Genomic DNA, 25091 nt, shown 5'->3' with positions numbered 1-25091 from the left:
CTCACCTGCCCCTCACCACCCGCAGACCCCTTTCCTCATATCTTCTTCTTCCTAGGCTGGGCCTATGTGTGCCCCCCGCCCCCTCCCCATCCTCTCTGCTCACTCCTGGCCTGGCACAAGTCTTCCTTCCCTGTTCTGCACCTGTTCCTGTGTGGCTCTGCCCACCTGCCCAGGGTGAGCCTATGCCAGAAGCCCAGGTCCTCTAGGGGGCGGCAGAGAGAGCACAGGCTGAGCAGCCAATGATTCATTTGTGTCCCTGAATTGGGACAATCCAATGGCCTCTCTGGGCCTCCGTTTGTACACTTGCTTATGGGAGAGGTGACTCACGGCCTCTCCCTGTCAGAGGCACGGCCGCAGCTAAGCCGCTGCAGAGAACCTAAGTGGGAGGTGGGAAGGAATGTAGGAGGATGAGCGGTGGCAAAGCCTGGCCAGGCGAGTGTGCTGGGGACGGCCGCCCTTCAGCACCCCCACCCGAGGACAGCAGACCAGTGGCTACAGCCAGGCCAGGACGGCATGCTGGTGCCTAGCCCTGGGCACTTGGTCACTGAGAACCAGGCAGCACTCTGTACCGGGGGGAGCCCAGCACCCTGGGGGCCTCGAGTGCCCACTCAAGAACTGCCTCTCTCCCCTCCATCCCCGCCTGGATTTTCTCAGCTCTGTCTGACTTTAGGACTAATAGATTTGGGGTTTTTCTTTGTAAAGAAATACAACTCCAGCGCACAGGGGCCGGGAGGTCCCCAGCCCACCCAGGTTCCCGGAATCTTACATCCTCTTTGCCTCTCCCCTGGGGAGGGTTGGAGTTTGGGTCCAGGGGAGGTAGCTGGCCCTGCCCTGGAGGGCTAGGAAGTCAAGGATGCTGGAGGGCCTGGCCTCTGCCATGCTACACCAGGAGGCCCAGAGGGGTTTATCTGGATTTTTTAATTATCATTTTTCACTTTTTTTCTCCTCATGAAAAAGTTTTAATATACACAGTAAATTAAGCCTGGAAAAAGGGAGGGGGGCACATTTCATCTTTAATCTATTTACTTCTGAATATTTAACATACAATTCTGGCACCAATCACCAAATTTAACTGGAAAATTACTCACTAATCTGTTTGCTTATTTGGAATAATTGGGCCGGCTGCCAGCGCGAGGATTTCCCCCCCTTGTTTAATATCTCAGTTAGTAGTCCAATTTCAGCTTGGCGGCATAATTACTCTGACAGAGCTGTAGCCACAGGGCCCGTGAGTGGGGCTGCTTTTAAACCGTAAATTATGAAGGATTAGCATTTATGAATTTTAAATCAGGGCTGGGGTAGGAGACACTAAAGCTGCTTAACGCTGGGGAACAGCAGCCTCCACTCAGCAGCAGAAGCCGTAACCCTTCCACTCCCAGGACGGGCCACAGGACATGGGAACCCAAGACGCAGGAAGTAGTGACCTGTGGGGCATGGAGCCCTAGGAGTTCGGATCACAAGGGACATGGGGAGTGGGAGGTGGGAGAGAGCGCTGAAGCACTGATGAAGCCCCTGGGGGCTAGAAGCCTGGGGTGATACGGATGTGGAGCAGGGGCTTTGGTCTCTCTCCTGGTCTGTGGGCTGCAGTTTCCCTCTGGGAAGCAACAGGGCTCGTTGCCCGGAGGAAGCTCCGAGTGGCAACCTAGAAGTGAGGAGGCCACTCCCTGCAGCCCCCTGCCTCCACCCTCCCACCTCCCACAGGATGGGTCTCTACCTCTCTTAAGAATCCCCATCTGCAGCTGCTAAAGTTTGCATTCTTTCTTTTGTTTTCTTTTCTTTTTCTTTTTTTAAGAATCCCCATCTGGCCATGAGCCAGACTGACCCAGTGCCCTCCAGCTCCGAGTGTGACTTCCTGGCATGCCCCGCTCTGATGAGCTGAAGAAGGGCCGCCATCAGTGCTCTCTCGGGTATGTGATCTAAGTTCTCACCTTCCTTCCCAATCTTCCTCCATCCCTCCTCCCCGCCTGCCCCTCTCTGGCACCATGGCATCATGGACCCTGTAAAACCAGATAGAGCTGACTTGAAACCTGGCTGTGCTCCTTATTAGCGGGGTGACCTCGGGCAAGTTATTTAACCTTTCTCAGTCTCCATCATAGTTCAGTTCAATGAAGACAGTAATTCCTACGCTGCAGGGCTACTGGGAGACTTCCGTGAAATACCATGGGGGAAGTGCCAGGCACAGTGCTTGGCACACGGCAGGTGTTTACTGGGTCAGCCCCATGCTCTTTAGGGTCTTCCCCAAACCTGAGTCAATGCCCTGTGTCCACCCCCAAACCTGAATCAATGCCCTGAGTCCACTGCCCTCTCTCTGTCCCCTATTCCCCTATCTCTCACAGAGCAGGGGACACTTCAGTGTATGGCCTCAATGTTCTCCAGGACTGGCCCCTATCAGGAGAATCCCTCTGTCTAGGAATCTACCCCTCAGCCTGACCTTATTGGGAGTGGGAGCTGGTGCCAATGTTGGATGTTGGGCGCCAGTAGCCACTATATCTAGGTCTAGGGCATCTGCTGGACCACCAGAACACTCTGGAGCCAGGCTATCTGGGTTTGAACTCCTACTCTGTCATTCACTATCTGGGTGACCTTAAGCAAGTTATTCAGCCTCTCCATGCCTCAATTTTCTAATCTGCAAAATGGGAATAATAACAAGAGTACCTCATCATGGTACAGGTAGGAGGATTCGTGAGTTAATCAGTGTACAGCATTCAGAACCACACCTGGCACACAGGAAGCACTAGTTGTGCTTGTCATTATTTGCTATCCTTCTGAGGGAGGCGACTGTCCTTCTCTGTGGGACCTGCCTCTTCTGAGGTTGCAGACTGATTTCCCTGGGCTTGAGATATCTCCAGATTGCCTACAAAAACAGGAGAAAAGGAGGCAGGACCTGAGTGAGTAGGACAGGACCACCTAGAACATGATGAGGACCATTCTGGACTACATCACGCTGTGTTTGGGATCAAGCAGTCCCCACTGAAGCCAGGCCTCTCTCTGTCCCATCTGCTGGCCATGGGGCCTTCCCATGCTGTGCCTCTGGCCAGGGGCCTCCTGAGTACCTGGTGGGGCAGATCTCCAGGGTTCAGGCCAGTTGGAAAGGCAGCAGAGGCTGGAGGGCACAGGGAGAGAGCACAGGGATGCCTCAGCCCAGAGAGACCTCTCTGTGGGCCAGCCTTCCTTCCCAGACTGACCAAAATCTCCATCCTCCAGGTCTGAGCTAGAACAGGGCAGTGGTGGCTGGAAAGGGAAGGGTAGGGGCCAGTCTAGGGACCCCAGCATGGAGGCTGAGCAAGTTGGGCCAGTCCCAGGTCCAGGTGCCTGGCCTTTGGGCTTCTGGACTTGCCCTCTAGGCCTCGCCCTTCCTACTCCTCCTTGCTAGCCACCCAGCCCCAGCCACACTGTCCTAGACTATCATGTACACACTGTGACAAGCTGCCATTTCCTTAATGTGAGTCCTCTGGCAATTCACTTCCCCATTCTGAATCCCACTGTGCACATCTGAAGGAAGTGCAGGAGGGGCTTCCCTGCCTATGGGTCTCCGACTCAAGTGAGAGGCCTGCTGTCTCAGCAAAGTGGACACCGCATGGCACCTGCTCTCTGCAGAGGGTATCCCGTAGGCCCAGGCTGGGTGAAGTTTGACTTTATGGGACATACTGGATGGATGTGGCTGCCCAGTATCATCTCCATGACCTTAGGCTTCATGCCAGGCCAAGCTCCAGCTTCAGCAACCCTGCTGAAGCTGGAGCTTGGCCTGGCAACAAGAATCCTGGGGAAATGTCACAGCCTACCTGTGACATCTGGGACTCTGTGGGCCCTCACATGGTATTAATGCTCTTTTTAAAAATGGCCTGCATGATAATTTTGCATTAGAGAAGAAATTCTTAAGTATCCCCCCTTTTACCTCCATCGTACCCCACCCACACCATCGCCCCAGGTCATCTGGCCCTCAGGGACCATGATTTTGGGGGGGCAGGCAGCAAAGGGATAAGGAAGCAGCTGCAGTGGCTGCCATATGTGTGTGTGTCCAGGCCCAGGAAAAGTGTGTTCCCAGGGGCCTCACAAGATTTCTGGCGCTGCTGGTCTCCGACCACGCTAGGATGCTTGATGGATGGGAAGTGCCTGGTTTGTCGAGTCCTTGCTGGGCTTTGTGATAACTCATTATATTTCTTTCTTTACAAATTGCCCCATTAGCACTCCTGAATTGAACTGAATCATAAAGCCAGGAGCATCTCAGCCTGCGCTGAGTCTGGGCCATGAATTACCTGTGGAGTGAAGGCCTGCATTTTGGGGAGGAGGCTGGGGGCAGCTGGCTGGAGTGGGCCCTAAATTCTGCAAGGGAAATGGGTTTGTTTTCTTTAAGCTCAAGAGAATAAAAGAGTTCTAACCAAGTCCTGCTGGATTTAAATAGCAAGATCTGCCTCGCTTTTCATTGGCTTTCAAGCCGGGGGCTCTGATCCCTGTTTGAGGGGTTAAACTCTAACCCCATTAAGCCATTTATGGAAAGCTGACCACCAGGGAGGGAGGAGGCCCCTCTTCCTGCAGCCTCCCTAAACCCCACAGATTCTGAAATTGGTTGTCACTCTCAGTCAGAGGATTCTAAACAAGTAGGCGCTAATCCCCTCTGTTAAGGAGATACTTATTTTGTCTGAAAAACTTCAAAGAGCCCATGACAGACACTCAAAATCAAAATTAGCATTCCAATGAGGATTTAAAAAATAATAATTCTTACAGTTCTGCAGAAGAGAGGAGGAGAGGTGAAGTGACCGCCCGGAGGCTGGGGGAAGGAGGTGGGGGCGAGCTCCTTTCATCTGCCCACCCCAGGAGCTCTGGGGATATGCCGTGCTGGCTGACATGTGGAGCCCCCTCTCCAGAAAGGGGCAAAGGCTGCTCTGCAGCCTGCCCCGCAGGGTGGGCAGGAAGTGGCCACTGCCCTGAAAGGATTGTGCAGATGAGGAGTCTAAGGTTTAGAGAAGGCCGTGGAAGCCTGGCCATCAGTGACCAAGCTGCAGCTGAAACCAGGTCTCTGCACCTGGGGTGGGCCTGCATGGCAGGATGGGTTGCCGGTCAGTCTGCCTGAAGGCTGTAGTGGCATTCTCTACTGGCAGTGCTTGTAGGAGGTGGAGACGCTGGCATGTGTCCCAGGACAGGTGAGTGACAGAGTGTGGAGCCAGCCGCCTGACCAACACCCCTGCCACGTTACAGCAGCATCAGGGACTGCGGGAGGGCTGGGGTTCTGACACTTCCCTCAGAACCTGATGAGCCTCCACTCACCCCATGCCTGACCTGTCCTTTTGCTGGATGATTTCACCCCAGCCCCACCTGCCCCACCCCACCCTTTAACTCAGCCAACCCCAGAAGGCCTCTCTAACCCTCCCTCACCAGTGTCATCTTGGCATTTTCCTCTCTTGAGGGACCCTGCTGTTCCAGATGCCCCCAGCTTCCAAGGCTGGGAGGAGCCACTCATCTCCAGACACGTTCCTCCCTCGCAGTTCCTCTGGCACCTTCCTTTCTGAAGCTGCTCAGATATCTGCAGGGCTCCCTGGGCCCCCTTGGCTCCTGGGTCACCTCCCCCACTTGCTCTGTGGTCTCCTGCTTGGGCTGCCAGGAAGCCAGGTGGCAGCGCCCATCAGCAGGCACAAAGCTCCCTCCTGCATCCCATGGCCAGGCTGCCCCAAACCGTTCCTGGTGTCAGCACGGCAGGGAGGACCTCATATCTTAGAGACTGAGTGACAGGACAGGGGTCATGGAAGTTCCCTGAGCCCTCTGCCTTCCCTGTAGCCCCTCACCCCCAGTACCCACTGCTTTTCTGCATCACCCTCAAGATCTATCCATCCCTCCCATCTACCCAGACCCCACCAGCCCCTCTCCCTGCTTCCAAGGCTGATCTGGAACCAGATTCCATCTATGCAGTCACACACTCCTTCAATGTGTGGGTGTGCTCTGTGCCTGGCCCAGGGTTGGGCACCCCAGCACATACCCTGCTCTTGGTCTGCTTCCAGCCAAGTGGGAGACACAGGCAGGAGTGCTGGGCCATCGCAGTATACAGGCTGTAGGTCTCTGACAGAGGGAGCAGAGAACTCCATGCTGTTGCAGATCACTGAGGAGGTGCCAGGAGGTGGGGTCTCAGAGCTTCGGGAGGGAGCCATCAGGTACGTGGAGGAATGAAGGGCCTTTGGGGTGGAGACTGCAGCCTGCAAATTGCAGGGAGGCCAGAAGTGCCCGGGGCTGAGGGGGACCCAGACCCTCAGCTCAGGCTGAAGCTGGGCCCCTCCTGATCGCTAGCCGGGGTCCCCAGGCCCTTTATGAAGACCAGGTGGTACTGGCTACCTGTTCTGTTAACAGGATTGGATGGCACATGAACTTCAGAGAGGGAAAGAAGGAAACACCCAAGGGCTCCCACCTCTGCTCACCACTGACGCCTCCAGCCACCAATGAGACGGACCCCTTGAAGGCATTACCTCATTCAGGACAATGGCCATTCGCTCCTGGTACTAGCGAAGGTCCACGATCTCCAAAATGTCCTGCTTTGGGCATTAACCCTTTTTGAGGCAAGCCTGATCTTTCCTGACAGTCAGCGTCATCCCTGTGAAGATGGATCCGTTCAAAGCACCTTCACGCCCACTCTCTCATAACATAGACGCCTCGAACTTTCATGCTCTGAGACTGCAGAGACCAGCATTGTCCTATAGAAATACAACTTGAGCCACATAGGTAATTTTAAAGTTTCCAGGAGTCACATTTAAAAAGGATTAATTTTAATAATACATTTTCTGTAACCCAGTATTATTACTGTGTTTATGAAACCCAAAACATTATCATTTCAACATGTAATGAACATAAAAATTATGAATGAGATATTTTACATTCCTTTTTGGTGATGAGTCACAGAAATCTAGCGTGTGTTTTACACTCACAGCACAGCTCAATTCCTACGAGCCAAGTTTCAGGCCCTGCTCCACGGCTACATGTGACTATCATGCTGGACAGCACAGAGACCAGCATACTTGGTCTACAGAGGAGGATGCTGGGTAGGAGGAAAATGGACTTACTCATGGCCACATGCAAACCAGGCTCTGGGATGAAGTCCCCTGACTCCAGCTCCCAGCCCTCCCGCTGCCCTGCTGGAGCCTGAAGTGACCCCAGGGCACTGAGGTGGAAGAGCCCTGGGCTGGTGCTAGAAGCTGGCATCCTGAGCTGGGCCTGCTGCTTGCCTGCCCTCGTATGACCTTTGGACCCCACTGGACACAGGGGCCCAGCTGGCCCAGGCCTCTTGCCCGGACAGCTGAGGAAGGAGGACCAATGGAGACAACGACAGCACCTGCTCCGTGCCAGGGACCGGGCTGTGTGCAGGGGACAGAGCACCCACCCCGGAGGAGCCTGCAGTGGGTGGGACAATGGCAGCACAAGTGATGAGACCTTGAATGAGGAATCAGAGGACACCATGGGGGCACTGAAGACAGGGTATTTGCCATTCACAGGGAGATGGGAAAGGTGATACTTGAGCTGGGTCTGTGGAGAGGGACAGAAAATCTGCCCAGGGGCCCTTTTCTGACTTGCCCAGCTTCCTAATACCCCAGGATCCTAGATTTTCCTGTCAGGTGAACAGCCTAGTCAGGAAGGTGCACTCAGGCAGCACAAAGCGGGTGGCCCAGCCCTGCCAAATGGTGCTGTGACCCTCTCCGCAGCGCCTCAGCAGAACAAGACCTAGTCCTTCCCCTTTTCCTGCAGGCACTCCAGACTTCTTTGGCAGAAATTCCAGCTGTAAGGGGATACATTGAATCCGTGCTTGGGCAGGAGGGCAGCCTGAGTCCTGCCTGCCACAGCCTGAAGTGGGAGCCAGCCTGCCTCCGGGGACAAGGCTGGGCAGCGGCTGTGGGGCCCGCAGGCTGCAAGGCCGGTGCTCTGCAGGCAGGGCCCGGCTGCTGCTTGCCCACACCTGGCCACTAAGCCCCGAGGCCGGTAATGAGCATCTCCTGCACCACCGTGGCTCAGAGGGGGCCTCCTGGCAGCCTGGCCTTGTTCTCATTGTCCTGCTCCAGCCCAAATGCACCAGTCCCAGGCCTCAATCGCGATCAATGGGCCGAGGATGTGCTGACGAGGCACTTTCATCTTTTCTCAAGGCTGGTGTTTGAACTTCTCTGAGCAAGCGGCCTTCCCAAACGGGCTTGTCTTCTAAGAAGGCGGCCAATCTCCTTTCCCTTGCTTCCTAAGCAGGCTGATCCTGAGAGTTATTGAGGCACAAGAAAGGAGATGTTCAAAGGCAAATCTAAATTACCGTCCTCTTCAGACTGGGGAAAAGTCTTATTAAGTCGCCTGCGTGTGATTCCCGGCCTATTTCTGTCTGCAGACCTTTCTTCCTTTGTGCCACATAAATGGACACATCTTATTGATTTTCTTTCAACCTGGATCACCTCCATGGCTGTGAATATGGGCAGACAAATCCCGTTCCTTCTTTCCCTATAGGGCTGAGGAAGGATGCTGCTGGCAGCCAACAGGGCCGGCCTAGGGGGGCTGCTGCGCCCTCCTCACCACCCACATCCCACTGGACTCAGCAGCCCTGCCTGAGAGCCAGCACTTTCTGCGGACGAGCCAGGAGGCCACTGTAGGCCTGCAGGGAGGCTTTGGGACCACAGAGCCACAGAGCCACGAGGCAGCCTGCAGCGTGGGCCAGGCAGAGGGAGCCTGACAATGGCTGGGAACCTGACAAGGGGAACCTGACAAGGCCTGCCGGGGACCTTGCCCTCAGCCTGCTCTCTCACTTCCTGTGCCTTCAACCGTTTCTCCACTGCAGCTCCCCCTCCCCCAGCCCTCACTTTGTTCACCCCACTCCAGCCCTGACCCTTGGCTGAATATGCCACATACTTGCCATTTCAGGGACTTTTCTCTTCCCACACACGGAAAGTTCTTCCCCCAGACATCCCCAAGGCTCATGCCCTCACCTTCCAGTCTCCGCTCAAATGCAGCTTCTCAGGGAAACTTTCTTTAGCCACCCCATTTAAAATTGCAGCCCATCCCCCATACTCCGTGCCCCTCCCCCCACCCCCTACCGCCACACACTTTATCTTTCTGCACCTCACTCATCATAACTGACATACTGCTGCTTTTCCTTGCTTGTGTTGGTCGTCTGTCTCCCTTCACTAAAACCTCCATGTCAGCAGGGACTTCTGCCCCTTTTGTTCACTATAATGGCACCGGTACTTAGAATAGTGCTGAGTATACAGGGGTGATTAACAAATAAATTGCCCAATGTGTGATCGCAGGCCATACAGAGGGCCTGGCTGAGGCCAGCATCCTGGCTTCTGTGATCCAGGCACCAGCCTCCAGAGGGCGCCACACAGGATGCCCAGTCCTGATCCTCCAGGGAGGATCATCTCTGCTCCAGATTACTGCAGGCTCCCAGAAAAAGGATCCAGACCTTCCCTAGGCCGGAGGTTTGGCCTGGGCACTGACTGCCCCAGCTTTGGCCTCAGAACAGATGGCTTCCATGTCCAGGACAAGGTCTCTGATCCCATTAGTTATCAGAAACAGGCCCCTTGTGAGGGTGTTTCATCCCACCAGACCCAGCCAGCCAGGATGGTGCCACATCAATGCTCTAGGCCCTCAGTTGCCTCCCACAAGCCACTCCCAGAGAGCGGAGCCTCCTTTGGGGACCCCAGGGCTGCCACACACCTCCCTTACTATACCCTAGGCCTGGTGGTGGATATAATAATTATTGTAGAAACCACCCTGGTTGGCCAAAGGATACCTGACTCCCCAGTTACTCCCTGGGTGGCTTTTTCCATCTCCTCAGCTCAGTTTCCCCATCTGCAGCGTGGAAAGGGTGACTCAAAGAACCAGAGGACCCCTTCTTTTGTCAGTCTGACAGTCAATGGCCTTTTCATGTGTCCCTCTCTCTCAATGTGCTGAATCATCTTTGAGGGCCAAGACAATCTCTCATTTTTGTCCTTATCCAGCCCAGGGCCTGGCTCCAAGTAAATTCTTAGTAGGTGTTTGTTGACTGACTGACTGAACGAATGAATGAATGAACCTGCAAGTGTGCAGGCCCATAAAGGAATGGGCCTTTCGCCCCAGCATCACTGTGCTGGTCCCAGCCGAAAATCCCCACGCATCGGCTTGCTAGAGAGAAGCAGACAGACAGATGGAAGCAAGCGAGGCCCAGGAATTCTTTGGGGGAAAGCAGCTCATTTCCAAACGGGAGGCTATTGGCTATGGGAAGACAAAAAAAAATTTCTCGAAATTAAACCAAAGGAGGGATTTGGGGAGCGATGGGGCTCCGAGGGATTTATTAATGCACGCCCCCGAGTGATTCTTCCTCCTGCAATCCAGGCACTGGGTTAGCACCGACTTCCAAATTATATTTAATTGGACAATTATTCAAACTGAAAAACCTGCACAGGAAACGAAGGCGGTCCTTAATAAACACCTTGTCTCCTCAGCCCCAAACAGGCAAGTCGTTTACTGACCCAAGAGGCACAATTGTGTCTTTGGTAAATTTATTTTGAAGTAATTGCCGACTCCAGGAGTAACCATTTTTCAAAGAGAAACTTGGCTCTAGCCAGCAGAATAATAAATTGTTCCCTGACCCGTGTGAAGCCTAATCCCATTAGAAAGACGTGCGCTTAGAGGGTGGAGGGCGGCGCGCAGAGGCCAGGGATGGCCCTGCGCTCGGCAGAGGCGCCCGGCTGGTGACCAGGGAAAGCCTCCCGGGCTGACCGGTGCACAGCCACAGGGACCAGTCCAGACGTTCTCTACAGCGGGGGCTGCAAGGGCTAGGGCAAGGGCGGGCGGGAGGTTGTCACCTGGCCATGGTCGCCAAGTCGGGGAGAGAGGACTAAAGCTTCCGCAGCCACCTTCGGCTCCACCTGGGGCAGGAGCGCAGCCTCCGAGTCCAACGTCTTCCCCGGGTCTCCTTTTCCATCTCCTCCCTGACGGCGCCTCACCACGCGCCTCACCGCGCCCCTCCACCAGGTGAGTCCTCACCTCCTCTCTCTCCAGTTCTGCCTGGCCCTGACCCGACCCGCCTACCTTCTCCCTGCCCCTGGTGAACTTGTGCAGAACCCGAGGGCACAGCACCTTTTGCGCAGAAGGCGCACCACGCAGCCAGTACCTTGTTGAGCAGCTGAGGGCCTTGGGGAACCTGCTTTAATGACTAGGAGTGCGTTCATAAACAGCATGTCGGTATGAAAATGAGTACCTCCAACAGCCTGGAAACAGGCTGGTCTCTGACCGCTTCTATTTGGGCAAACACAATTTATAAACGCTGGGGTCTTTTTTCAGGAAAGGAATGAAGGGGCTTCCCTGGATTTACAAATTCCAACTTGAAAGGCAAGTTTCTTCCTTCTATGTCTAGTACAACTCAATGCCCCCAAATCCAGGCTTGGCCTTAGGTGATCTCTAAGGTCCTTGGGAGACCTTGGCTTAAGGTCCCCAAGGCAGGGACCTTTGGTTTTGTTCACCGACGTGTCCAAGTTCCTGCAACAGTGCCTGCCATGAAATGATATTCAATAAATATTGTTCACATAAATGAACTCCTGGAGAACCCCTCCTCCATTGCATCACACAGCCTTTCTTCAAACCTTGAGCAAGACACTAGAGGTGGACTCTTGAACTGTGATTATTTATCCTCTTCCCTTTTTTTCCAGCTGGGCAAGCTCTGAGAACTAAGTAACTTGTCCCAGGTACAATGCAGGCCAGAGGTAAGAGCAGGACCAGAACCTGGTCTCCAGCTTCCTGGACCCCAATCTCTCTAGTCCCTGCTGCCTTCCAGCACAAGCCTGATCCCCATCTGAGTGATGACACATGCAGCAGGGCCCAGCAGTGAGCCCACAGAGAGCGCTGGAGAGCACTGGAGCTCTATGCACCCCTGTTCTACAGGAAAGGAAACAGGCTTGCAGAGCTGGGTCTTGCCCCAGGTCAAACTTTGAGGGGCCTATTTTTTGTTTTGTTTTGTTTTTTGAGACGAAGTCTCACTCTGTAGCCCAGGCTGGAGTGTAGTGGCTCGATGTTGGCTCACTGCAACCTCCGCCTCCTGGGTTCAAGCAATTCTCCTGCCTCAGTCTCCCAAATAGCTGGGACTACAGGCTCATGCCACCACACCCATCTAATTTCTGTATTTTTAGTAGAGATGGGGTTTCACCATGTTGGCCAGGCTGGTCTCGAACTCATGACCTCAAGTGATCTGCCTGCTCGGGCCTCTCAAAGTGCTGGGATTACAGGCATGAGCCACTGCACCCAGCCATGAGGGGCCTGTTTCCCTGCTCTTAGGCATCAACATGCAGCCTAGGAGTTAGGGCAAAGTACCCCCGCCTTTGGTCCTCTTGGGGGCGGCAGTGCTTGGGCCCCTTGTATCTAACAAAGCTGCTTTATCAGAGGACAAGGACCCCACAAAGCAGGGAGGCTGCCTCTGTTGGGTTCTAATTCCTGGGCCTTCTACTGCCCTCACCCCATCCCAGAAGCTTCCGAACAACCTAAGGGAGCCAGCCCCACACCACTGTCATTGACTCCCTGAAACCTTCTTCTTTACTCTCGCCCCTGGGCTTCCAGATCACCTTCCCCACTCATTGGCTTCCTTCAGGATTTCAATGACTGTGGCTTCCTTGCTTAATAGGAAAGGAAACGTGTTGGCAATATGCCCTCAAAGTTTTACTCCTACCTAGAAACAAGGCTAAGGCAGCAGCTGGAAAAACTGGGGGCATTTAGCCTGCCCCAGAGAATACTGGAGCCAAGGAGCCCATGCCCTGGGAGGACTATGGGGAAGCAGTTTAGAAGCTGGGGGTTAGGAGAGCATGTCCTGAAGTCAGACCCAAATGTAACCCCTCCCCTTCCTTTAACCAACTGAGTGCCTTTCAAAAGACACACCACCTCTCAGAAACTGTTTCCTTGCTAGAAAATGGAATGATAAATAGACTGTAAATTGCTAAGTTGTTGTAACCATGAGAGCTTACATTTCTTGAGCGCTTGTTATCAAACCAAACGTGGGCCCACCTGCCAGGCACAGCAAAGCCAAACACTGACATCAGGATTTGCAGCGTGAGAAAGTGAGGCGTTTATTGCAGGATGCCAAGCAAGGAGAATGGGGCAGTTCATGCTTAAGACCTGATGGCTCACAGAAAAGGGCTTTTAAAGGTGGGGAGGCAGGTTGATATGACTTTACAGGCAAAGTCATCAGTCAGTCCACAGAGGCGATTCATTGGTTTGACTTGAAAAGGCTGGACACCTTGAAAGTGGGGAGGAAGGGTAGGTGGATTCAAAGATATTCTGATTTGTGATTGGCTAAGCAGCTAAAAATTGGGGGGTCAGCAGAAAGGAATGTTGAGCTCTGGCCTGTGGGTGTGACTTCCTCCAGGACCTTCAGGCAGAACTTCAAAACAAAGAATGGTGCTCAGAGTTCAGCCCTCAGTTCCTCCTTATGTGAGGTCTATGTGCCAGCAGTTGGCCTTTCTCATTTAGTCAGGGTCTGGGTTTCTGGAAAACAACTCAGAGACATATGTTAAGATGTCATCTTTAGCTTCTAGAGGAACCATCAGTTTGTGCTTCTGTCTTCCTTGGTGACTGTTTTAAGCCACCATCAGCTTCTTGCTTAGCAGGCTGCTCATTGACTTCTTTTTTTTTTTTTTTTTTTTTTTTTGAGACGGAGTCTTGCTCTGTAGCCCAGGCTGGAGTGCAGTGGCCGGATCTCAGCTCACTGCAAGCTCCGCCTCCTGGGTTCACGCCATTCTCCTGCCTCAGCCTCCCGAGTAGCTGGGACTACAGGCGCTGCCACCTCGCCCGGCTATTTTTTGTATTTCTTAGTAGAGACGGGGTTTCACCGTGTTAGCCAGGATGGTCTCGATCTCCTGACCTCGTGATCCGCCCATCTCGGCCTCCCAAAGTGCTGGGATTACAGGCTTGAGCCACCGCGCCCGGCCTGCTCATTGACTTCTTAATGCTAGCTAGGTCCCCTTGAAGGAACTCAAGACTTTTCTTTATTTTCATGCCTCGGGGCTGGTGCCCCACACTTGCTATATATCAACCATGGTTCTAAACACTTTACATCCACTCATTCATTTAATCTGCATGACATGCTTATGAGGTAGGTATTATTTCCTTGCTTAACTGATGAGGAAAATAAGACACAGAGAGGTTCAGTGACTTGCCCAAGGTCACACAGCTAGTAAGTACCCTTCTTCTAATGGATAGAATAGGCCTGGCATACTGTAATTGATAAATATTATTATAGTTATTATTAAGACCTGGCTCTCCTTGTGCCAGACCAAAGAGCAAAAGGAGCATGGCCACTGCCGGATCAAAGGAGTGATAAAGGTGTGTGTCAGGGAAAGTGTGATGAGGCAGGGAGGCGGGGGCATGAGCTGGCTCTGATGCTTTTGGTGGGGGTACTGAGGCTCATCCCCAGGCAGGCATTTGTATCCACTGATTTACGTGAGACTTAAGAAGTCTGCTGGGAGAAGGACTTGAACTTAAACCACATACAATCATTTCCTGTAGGGCTCCAGGGCCCTGACAGAGATGGAAGCACTCTCCTGAGGGCCCAGAGGGCAAAGCCATTTGGGACAGAGCCCCGTTGGCAGCGTGGGTCATGGCCAATGAGCGGGAAGGGGGCAGCGCCCCTCTGGCCACTGTGGGAGCAGTGTGTGCTGTGCCCTGGGGCAGGAAGCCATCACAGACTGAGTCACAACACATACACCTTGAAACCTGTCACCCAACTACGGGTCCTCTAACTGGAGAGGAGCACCCCTCGCTTTGTTAGGGGGGGCCAAAGATGGTGGGGGAGGGTTTCCCTTGTCATATGACTGGCAGTGGGGACAGCAGCAAATTCCTGGCATGATGAGTTCTGAGGTGACTGTGGTGGTGGCCATGGCAGTGAAAGCCTGGCAGGACTGTGGCTCAGTCAGCTGTCCCTGTAAGCACCAAACCACATACAATACTGCTGGAAATCCCCCACACACTCGGGCAAGGAAAGTCTACAGAGACTTGAACTTCCAGAGGAAGGTTCAGGTGTTTCACTAAGGTCTGAGACCCATGTGGGTCACACAAGGAAGAACTTGCTAGCTTCCAGGTGTAACAACAAATCACAAAACCTGATCTGGGGATCAGGAACCTGGAAGGGTGTAAGTGGAGGCCAAACCACACTCTCCTGGGTTGCTGCGAAGGGGCTTCCTGTCCTGTCTGGAGAGGCGAGAGGAGCCTCCCTGATTCATCCTTTCTTCTCCCTCTTTGCTTTCTCCTCCCTTTCCCCTCCCACACCCAGGCAGGCAAAATTCCCACCTACCTGGAATTTTCTCTCCTGGAGGTTCATTCTCCACCTATCATCAGGCCCTCATATGTCCACAGAGCAGAAAGAGATGACAGTAAAAATAGCTCATACTGGCCGGGCGCGGTGGCTCACACCTGTAATCCCAGCACTTTGGGAGGCCAAGGGGGATGAATTACCTGAGGTCAGGAGTTCAAGACCAGCCTGGCCAACATGGCGAAACCCTGTCTCTACTAAAAACACAAAAATTAGCTGGGCATGGTGGAGGGCGCCTATAATCCCAGCTACTCAAGAGGCTGAGGCGGGAGAATCACTTGAACCCCGGGGGTGGAGGTTGCAGTGAGCTGAGATCGTGCCATTTCACTCCAGCCTCATGAAAGAGCGAGACTCTGTCTCAAAAGAAGAAAAAGAGAGCTCATACTTATATAGGGGTTTCTATGTGTCCACAACTTTGCAGAGACTGACCCAATCATAGCCTCATGAAGTGAACCATAAGGCTATGATTGTTATCCCCATTTTACAGATGGGAAAACTGAGGCCTAGAGATGCTGAGTATGCTGCTCAGCATCACAGTGCTAGGAAGTGGTGGCACCAGGATCAGTGGCCTGGTGGCCTGGCCCCAGATCCCCACACTCAGCCCCCCTTCTAGGCTGCCTCCCACCATAAAGAGTGATGCACTCGCGAGCACTTCAGGGCTGAGCTGAAGCCCAGAGACGTGGGTGGAGCTCACCCCAGGGGGGCCCTCGGAAATGCCCTCCTGGGGCCAAAAAGGCTCCTACTGTCCTGGCTGGGTGTCCTCCTCCTGTTGGACAGAGGTCTGGGCCCTCTCTACTGGGAGGAGTGAGAGGGAGCTCCACCCTCCGTAGGAAGTGGAAGCTGGGGCCCGGTGGGGTTTCCTTCAGTCACCTGGGCAGCCAGGCTCCTCACCTGCCAGGGCTCTGGGACCAGTTTCTTCCTATGCTGTGATTCCTGCAGCTGCCTGCTCAAAACTCCTCCGAGTGGACTGAGCCCTGGGTCTTGTTGAGGACAGCGAAGAAAGCGAAAGTTGTGGAAACAGATGGTTTCTCAAGCTGCAACCTGGAAGGGAGGGGAAGGAACGTCTAGGACCAGAGCAGGTGAGAGTGGCTGAGCCCTGGGGCATGCCCCAGAAAAGGGAGAAAGAGCAGGGAGAGGGTGGGGACTGGGTACCTGCAAGGCTCTCTCCCTATGGCAGCTGCAGAGATGCATTCACGCCTCACTCCTGGGTTCCCGCCAAGGCTTAGGCGAGTCTCATAGCTGGCCTCTCCGGCTCCCCTTCCCCAGCACCCCCTCTCCAATCTCCACTCCTCTCCACTGCCCCAGACTGATTGTTCCAGAACACCGTTCTCACCATGACTTGACCCTAGTATCAGCCTCTGGTGGCTCCTTAGCCCCTGAGGGCAGTGCCGCAGCCCCTCAGCCTGGCCTCAGCTCCCTGCCCCTCGCCCCCTGCCAGCCTCCCTTGTCTCCTTCACCCCACATAGCTCCCATTCCCCTCAAGGGAATCTAATCATCAACTTAGCTTTGACCGCCCTTCTAGTCCTCCACAGGAACTCATGTGAGTCCTTCAGAGCCCCAGTCCATGGCTCCTTCTTCCATGCGGTCTGCTCTGGTCCTTTTTCTTGCTCTGTTGAGCTCCCAGGAAATAACATAAAAATAATAGGGGCTGGACGCAGTGACTGCCGCCTAGAATACCAACACTCTGGGAGGCCAAGGTGAGAGAATCGAGTGAGGTCAGGAGTTCAAGACCAGCCTGGGCAACAGAGGGAGCACCCCATTTCTAAAACAAACAAAACACACACACACACACACACACAAACACACGCACACACCCCAGTTAGCTGGGCATGGTGCACACTTGTAGTTCTAGCTACTCAGGAGGCTGAGCCAGGAGGATCGCTTTAGCCCAGGAATTTGAGGCTGCAGTGAGCTATGATTACTCCACCGTACTCCAACCTGGGTGACAAAGCATGAGCCTGTCTCCAAAAAAATAAAAATAAAAATAACAGCAAACACTTCTATAGCACATACTAGGTGCCAATATTAGTCCAAGAGCTTTACCATGAACTCCTTTCATCCTTACAATTGTATGAGGTAGTTACTATATCATCCTTGTTTAGTTTAGAGGACCAAGCACAGAAAGGTTAAGTAATGTGCTGAAGGTCACACAGCTAGTAAGGAGTGGAGCTGATATTCAAACGCAGACAGCCTGGCTCCAGGGTTATTTTATTCCTGCAATGGGTATAAAATGACCATTATTTTATATCCATAGGTTTAGTTGTCAGTTAGAGGCTATGTTTCCTTCTAGGGTGTGGAGAGGAGTACTTGGGCCTATGTCTGTATTACTGCACACCCCTTTGCCTGAAATGGCCTCAAATCCCATGGTTGGCTGATGACCTTGGAGGTGGGGAGACTCCACTCCTGGAGCCCAGGGCTGTGCTTCCTCACTTAGCATCCTGTGCAGGGCAGACCCTGCCAAGCACCATCTCCAGCCTCATTGCCTCCCTCCCAGCACCTGGCCTTCTCAGGGCACTTCCCATGTGCCTCTGGAGCTGCCTCTCCCCTGCCTTGCAAAGACCCCAAGGTTGGACCTGACAGTTCCCAAATCAGCTCAACGTCCCCAGCAGAAAAGCTGATCCAGTGACTTACCCCAGGACAGTTCTTCCCCTTCCAAATCTCTCCACATCCCCACTCCCACCTTCCCCCCATGCTTGGGCCCAGAGAAGAGTGAAGCTGGATCCCCAAGGCTCTAAGCATCTCCAGAGCTTCACCTGAGAGGCCCCACAAAGTCTGAGTTAAAATCTACTGTCCTGCTAGGCTTCACAGTCCAACTATTGACAACCCCAGACTTCTAATCTTAACATCACTTAGAAAGTCCTGGCTAATATTAGTCGTAAAACCACTGTGTCTATATTAGCACTATTAAAGGCCAGGCTCTCTTAGGCAAACAGAAGATAATGTACCTAAGGCCTGCTACAGGGAAAATGCCATTAAACCCTCATCTCCCTTCCTTCCTTCCACAAATACGTATTAAGCACTTGCTGTGGGCCAAGGCCTAGGCAGGATGCTGGGGAAAATGCTGAAAGACAGCACGTGGATCTTCTCAGAGGTAACGGTGTAATAAGGGAGACAGGCAGGAAGACCCATTCAGAGCTTGAGGTTTGGGTGTGCCAGCAGGCCAGGGAGTAGGGGAACGTGGCTCCTCCCTGGGAGTGGTTGAGCAAGGCTCTTTACCTGTGTGTGGGACGGGCAGAGTCAGGGAGAGCCTTGAGGGCCAGGCTGAGGAGCTCGGACTCCATCAACATGCTGAAGGGTTCCCCACAGGGGAGTAGCATGGTGAGCCATGGGCTTCAGTGGGATCATTCTGACCAAAGAAGACAGGGGTGAGGCTGGAGGCAGAGACCAAGGAGGACAATGAAAATGAATGAGAGAAAGATGGCAGAGACCTCTCTCAAGGAAGCAGCAGTGCGGATGGGGAGAAATGTTGCTTCAAGCCAGATTTAGGAGGAAACAATGACAGCATCCACGTACTGAGTGGCGACTGTGCACTAGGTGGTTGGTCTTTGTGCTTTATGTGTGTCATCTCTAGTCCTTAGAGAAATCCTTCAAGGGAGGTTCTATCAGCCACATCCTCGCAGAAAACAGATGGCACCCTCAAACCGAGTGCCATGAGAAGAGTTTTATCAATGGACTATTCTCGCAGGTGTGACCAGGCTTGAGAAGAACTATCAAGAGTGGTGGTGTGCCCTGGAGCTAGGAACAGTGGGGAGTCATTACCACTGTGGGGCCAAAAGGGAGTTGTGTGTGGCAGGGGAGAAGCCACTGGAATCTGGGGAGAGGAGCCAGGTCGTGCCACACACGAGGTGCTGCCCTTTAGTTACGGGCACCGTGAGCGCAAGGTAACCCTGCAGGGAGGGAGAGGTGGGAGGAGAGCAGCAATAATGGTGTGAAGGCAGTCCCTGTGGTCAGCCTCCCAGAGCACAGGGCAGGGTGGGAGCTGGGGGAGCCTGGAGGGCCCAGCACATGGGCAAGGCCAGAGGGCTTGGGGGCTGAATGTAAGGGTGGTAAGAGGAAGAGTCAGGGTGTCCCAGGTTTCTGGCATGGGCGCCGGTGGCAGATGGTGGCATGGTGCTCTGAGATAGAGCCCAAGAGAAAGGTGGGCAGGATATCTGTGAGGAAAGGCCCTGCTTCCACCTGAGGCTCCTGCATGACACTGGCCGGCTCTGTGATCCTGGCGATGGCCTCATCTTGCCTTGGTCTCTTTATTTCTAAGACAAAGCACTTACCAGCTACATGAGATGGCCTCCTCGTGTCTCCCCACCCCGAACCCTACTCTCATCTTGCTGCCATAACTCAAGCCAGGCACGTGGCCCCTGATAGCCCCTTCCTCCACGTGGGCAGCATTTTGGGGAACATGAGCTAGCTGGAGACAGTAAGGTACAGGTAGGCCCCAGCTCTGGAGTCAGACAGAATTGAGTTTGGCAGGCACGAAATTGTAAAATTTTATACATTCAAGATGTGCAAATTCATAGACCTTTATTTTCTATAATTCATTTCATCTTGCTCTTGAGCTCATATTCCCACGGACGACTGGGAAGGGAGTAGGGGAAATACTTTAACTTACCAATTAAAGATAGCTCAATCTTTCCAGCTTAAAACACTCTCTTTCAGGTTAACTCAACATCTTTTGCATAAACACTCAGTCTTCCAAATTTCAAACTCTCTATCAGGACTGTTTCTCTCCCCTTTCAATATATCTTCATTCGACTTCCTTCTTCCTAAAATGGCAGCTGAATGCAGCGGGGAGCTCACACTGCTCATGGTGGCAAAGGGAAGGGCATCCGGCCTACTGCTGCCCTTTGGGTTTCACTGGTCTCAGACAGCGTGGCTGGACCAGCCCCTGGTGCGCACTTAGGTGCTGAGTCCTTGAAACCCTATGCTGACCTTTGGTCATGAAGTCTGCATCAGCCATGTATAAACTAGGTGATGCTGTGATTGATAATAAACGCTCCCCAAATCTCAGTGACAGGCAACAAATGTTTATTTCTTGCTCGTGTTACATGTCATCACAAGTCAGTGGTGGGCTCTGTTCCCTATCAACACTCTAGGATCCGGGCTGATGAAGCAGTCACTATCTGGGGCATTGCTGGTGACTACAGCCGAGAGAAAGGAGTGCTATGGAGGGTTTCACATCAGCGGTTCAATGTTCCGTCCTGGACATGGCACAAGCCATTTCTTATCACAACACACTGGCTAGAACTAGTCATGTGGCCCCACCATGGAGCCAGAAGCTCAGTCTTGCCCCGAGCCAGGAAGGGGAGTGAAACTGCAATACTTGACAAACAGCACAAGCCTCTAATACCTGACCTGACCCCAGACCTATCTGAATCCACCCTCACTCTTCTCTCTCCAGGACCCCTTCAAGGGCCTAGAAACATTAAAATGCTTTATCTCCACTGTGGCAGAGTGGGTGGAGGCCTTGCAAGGCTGTCCCTTGGCTCACCCACCTTCCCCTGCCATTTCTAAACCACTGCCTGGATGGTGCATCCTGCCTAGCACCTGTAGATCTCAGAGCTTTGCTAAGGAGCTGCTCTTGTTCCCAGTCTAGTCCCTGAGAGGAGAAGAGACAATGCCTCCCACTGGGAAGGCCTCAAACCCATCTGGGTGACTGACTCTATTTCCCCTGTGCTTGAACACCAGGGAGCAACCAGGACTGCAACAGCTGACCCCTCACCTCTTTTCCTGCTGCCATTTTAGTGGCTCAGATCCCTCCACTTCCTCTTCCTGGCAGGGGGAACTTCCCCTGTGTTGTATCCTCTGTATTAGTCCATTCTCATGCTGCTAATAAAGACATACCTGAGACTGGGTAATTTATAAAGGAAAGAAGTTTAATTGACTCACAGTTCTACAGGGCTGCGGACACCTCAGGAAACTTACAATCATGGCGGAATGGGAAGCAAACACGTTCTTCTTCACAAGGTGGCAGAAGAGAGAAGAATGAGAGCCAAGCAAAAGGGGAAGCCCCTTATAAAACCATCAGATCTGTGAGAACTCACTCACTATCAGGAGGACAGCAGCATGAGGGTAACCATCCCCATGATTTTATCACCTCCCACCAGATACCTCCCATGATACATGGGGATTATGGGAACTACAATTCAAGATGAGATTTGGGTGGGGATACAGCCAAACCATATCATCCTCCATTCTCCTTACGCTGGGGCTTAGAGTAAATCTCTAAGTCCACCAGGCTTGATTCAGTTGTATAAAAGGAGCTTTAGGAACTTACAAAACCTTCTCTGTCTCCACTAAGCCTGATTCTTGACGTGTCTGTTCCACTGTGGACACAGCCCTGTTTTGGGAGTCTGCACGTTGAGTCTGCCTCTCTTTGCCTTCCTGCTTCAATAACCCCGAGCATCCCTGAAACAGTGGTGCCTCTGGCTGAGTGAAAAGGGTGGGAGAGCACTTAAGAAACTGGAAAAAATAAAACCACGTGACTTTATTTTTAAAATATCATTTCTTCAACTTTGGTTTGAATTGTACCAGGTGTGTGACCTTGAGTGAGTCACCTAATCCAGCATCTAGAGCTTCCACTGATGGAGCCTCAGTCCAGGCTGGCTCCCCACCCAGCTGTGTAGCACCCTTTCTCTGCAGAGGAGCTCTCCAGAGCTGCCTCCCGCTGCCAGCTCCCTCTGTTCTCTGGCTGATCCCATGGGTCATTTCCACTTCTAGCTGTGGGACCTTGGACATGTTGGTTGACTTTGCCAAGACTCCATTTCTTCACCTGTAAACTGGGGGCAGTAATAGCCTCTCTTAGGACTGTTGTATTAAATTAAATAAAGTCCTTGAAGCAGTGTCTGATATCATATAAGTGCCATGCAAGTGTTATCTCCCATGATTATTGTTATTTTCCATTTTTTCCCTTCCTGAAGAACCCTTTGTGCCCTGAAGCTTTTTATCCCAGTACGCAGGCCTGCCCAGTATAGAGTTACTTAGTTACTGCTTCATCTTGGGATGGCTGCCTCTCAGTCGTCCCAGGCCTCACATGCAGGGCCCATGCTCAGAATCATCACAGGGGTTCTGGGAGTCCTCTGCCCCAGTCCCCTCATGTCCCCTTTACCATTTCTGTGAGCTCCTCCCCACCTTTGAGGTGCATGTGCCTCTGACCACCTCACATGCAATTCTCTGGATGACTTCTCTGGAACTGCTGAGCCAGTTGTATTGAGTTGACATCCCTGGGGTGGCCTTGGCCAATGACCAAGGGCTGGAGTGTGAAAGCCCAGCTCCCTTGCCCCCAGTCGGGACAATTAGGAAGCATGATCATGTCCCAGAGCTCCCCATGCAGGATGAGACTGACACTACCCTCAAGGGGACTGAAACTGTCTGGAGTCCTCCCTCCACCACACTCCTCCCACCCCACACCAGCTTGGCTTTTTCCCCTTCTCTGTCCTTCACCCACTCCTTACAGATTTCTCCTGGGAAACCCTCCTTCATAAATCATGTGCATCCTCATCTCAGGATCTGTTTCTGATGGTCCTGCCCTGAGACAACCAAGGCCCCACAGAGCTGCGATCATGCACAGGTTAGGCCAAGAGGATCAGCTGTTTCTTGAGAGCCTGTTGTGTGCATTGCACTTCATATGCCTCATCTCACTTAATCCTCAAAGTGGTGTTGCTCGATGGGACACATGAGTATCCCCATTTTACGGATAAGGAAACTGAAGCTTAGAACAGTCATGTGACTCACTTCTGAGGGCCATCGGTGGCTCTGTGGTGGCAGAGGATTTGGATCCAGGACTGTGGGACTCCGCAGCCTGTGCCTTCTACCCCCATGCCAGGATGCAGGGGCAGCAGCAGGGCCCAGACTCCCAGAGCAAGAGGCCAGGCAGTTAGTGCAAGGGCAGAGCAAGAGCCTTTATGGAGAAACTGTGGGGAGAGCAACACAGAAAGAGCTCAAAGTGCACCCGAAAGAGCTCAACGCATGAGGCTGGAAACGGGCTGGGCTGAGCCAGCTGAGAAGCATCGGATGCCCCTGCCCCACCTCACACCGACACACACCCTCTGGGGCACACAACAGCGAAGCTCAGGGGGGTGACAGCTCACATCTCACCTTCCCGCGCAGGGACTTTGGTCTCCCCCATGCCACTCTCCTGGTGCCAGCCACCCCCATCTTGCACTAGAAGGCTCTGAGAATGGCTCTGGCCTTCAGGGAGAGAGGGATAGGCAGGACATGGGGGTCAGGAAGGGGAAAGAAAGGACAGGAGTGGCCAGGCCCATCACAGAGGAACCTGCACCAGAATGAGGGACAGGGTTTGCAGCTAAGTGGCAGGTATGGGCTGGTATATGCCTGTGAGCAGGGAGGGGAAGAGACAAGGGGAGCTAAAGAATTACTGTCCTTTAGAAATGGCACGTGCTGTCCACGTTGCAGCCAGAGAAGTGACTGGGACCTTCAGTTCCAAGCCCTTCCGCAGAGTCACCAGCCCCCAGCATCCCTTGCAGCAGAAAACAGTTGGGATAGAAGAGGGCCCTGGAACAACAACAGGGATAAGAAAGCTCAGAACTCCAGGCTGGAAAAAAGGGGAGGAAATCCCAGGTGTTCCCTGAGCGGGCGCTGACCCTGGGGATGGCTTGCCTGGTCCTGTCCTCCTTTCCTGGGGTCCCCAGATAGGACAACTAACTACCCCTTAAATGAAGAGCCCCAGCACTCTGACACACCCATAACCTCCAACAAAACACCTTCCCCCGAAACCAAACGCCAATTCTATTCACTAGTCCTGATGCCTCTCCTAAATCCAGCTGGAAGCCTCATTTGACCCCTGACCTGAATCTGGCCTTACCCAAAAACTCACTCTGACTGGCCTCAAACCAAACCATAAACCTTACCTGCCCCTACCTCTATTTTTAATGTCTCCCCACCCTGTGAGCTGGGTCCTGACCCCAGTCCACACTTACTGTGGCATACACATGTCCAGGGCTATGGCTTCATCAGGACCCAGTGGCCATCAGCCTCTGCCCGCCCCGCCGTGAGGGCCACAGGAGACCCCTTAGAGCAGCTGGGGCTCTGCATGGTTCTGGCCGTCCCTGCATGGGTGATGGATGAGCTCCGGTGTTATCAGCACCACAGGAGGGAGTCACCAATTTCCCTGCCTGTCACTTCACCACAATTTCTAAAGCACAAGAGGCTGATTCCATCTCTCGACACCATTTGACTCTGTTCCCTGCTCTGGCAGGCTTTCTCGGGGCAGGCAGGCCCCAGCAGGGATGCTGGATGTGGGAGCGTCATCCGGAGGCGGACAGGCACACGCTTCAGCGCTTATAATTTCTGCTGCTGTCCTAAAAGACAGATGCCATGCCTGGTCCATTTCGCCTCGGCCTCAGCACTCCTGGCTCATCTGAGACCTGGATACCACCACGAGCTCCTCCATCCCCTGGGAGCTGAAGGAGGAAGGTGAGGCACATACCATCAGGGCTCCCTGCCCAGGGGCTGTGCCTTCAGCCCTGCTGGAAAATGACAGAAACCCTAAAATCCTCAGAGGCACTCAGGGATGGAGGACTGAGATCTTCCCATTCCAGCAAGAGAAATACCAGCAGGGTCTGACGTGGCCTCTGTCCCATCACCTTCCCCACTGCAACTGTCCCAACAAATGAGCATGTGTTGCCGTCAAAGCATCCCCTGGGCAGTGGGCAAAGCTGGCGGGTGGTGGTTGTTTGACCCATTTTAAAGCTGGGCAGTGATTTGGAGGAAAAGGGGTTTAGAAATAAGCCAGTAGGCACCAGGGAGGAGGGATGCTGTGGCCAGAGCCTAGTAGGATGACCCCCCAGGTAACTGAAAA

General features: G+C 53.3%; 1 long non-coding RNA gene across 1 annotated transcript; it reads left to right on the top strand.

The window, feature by feature from the left end:
• The first annotated feature begins 1714 nt into the window (after window positions 1-1714).
• On the top strand, window positions 1715-4400 carry LOC135967268 (uncharacterized). The gene is made up of 2 exons (XR_010581253.1): window positions 1715-1904; window positions 4183-4400. It is a non-coding gene; the product is annotated as an uncharacterized lncRNA (long non-coding RNA).
• The last annotated feature ends 20691 nt before the right edge of the window (window positions 4401-25091 follow it).

The sequence above is a fragment of the Macaca fascicularis genome, chromosome 14 (genome assembly GCF_037993035.2).
Source record: "Macaca fascicularis isolate 582-1 chromosome 14, T2T-MFA8v1.1".
Lineage (NCBI taxonomy): Eukaryota > Metazoa > Chordata > Mammalia > Primates > Cercopithecidae > Macaca > Macaca fascicularis.
The sequence above is the reverse complement of the archived record's forward strand: the minus strand, read 5'-3'. Positions and strand labels throughout refer to the sequence as shown.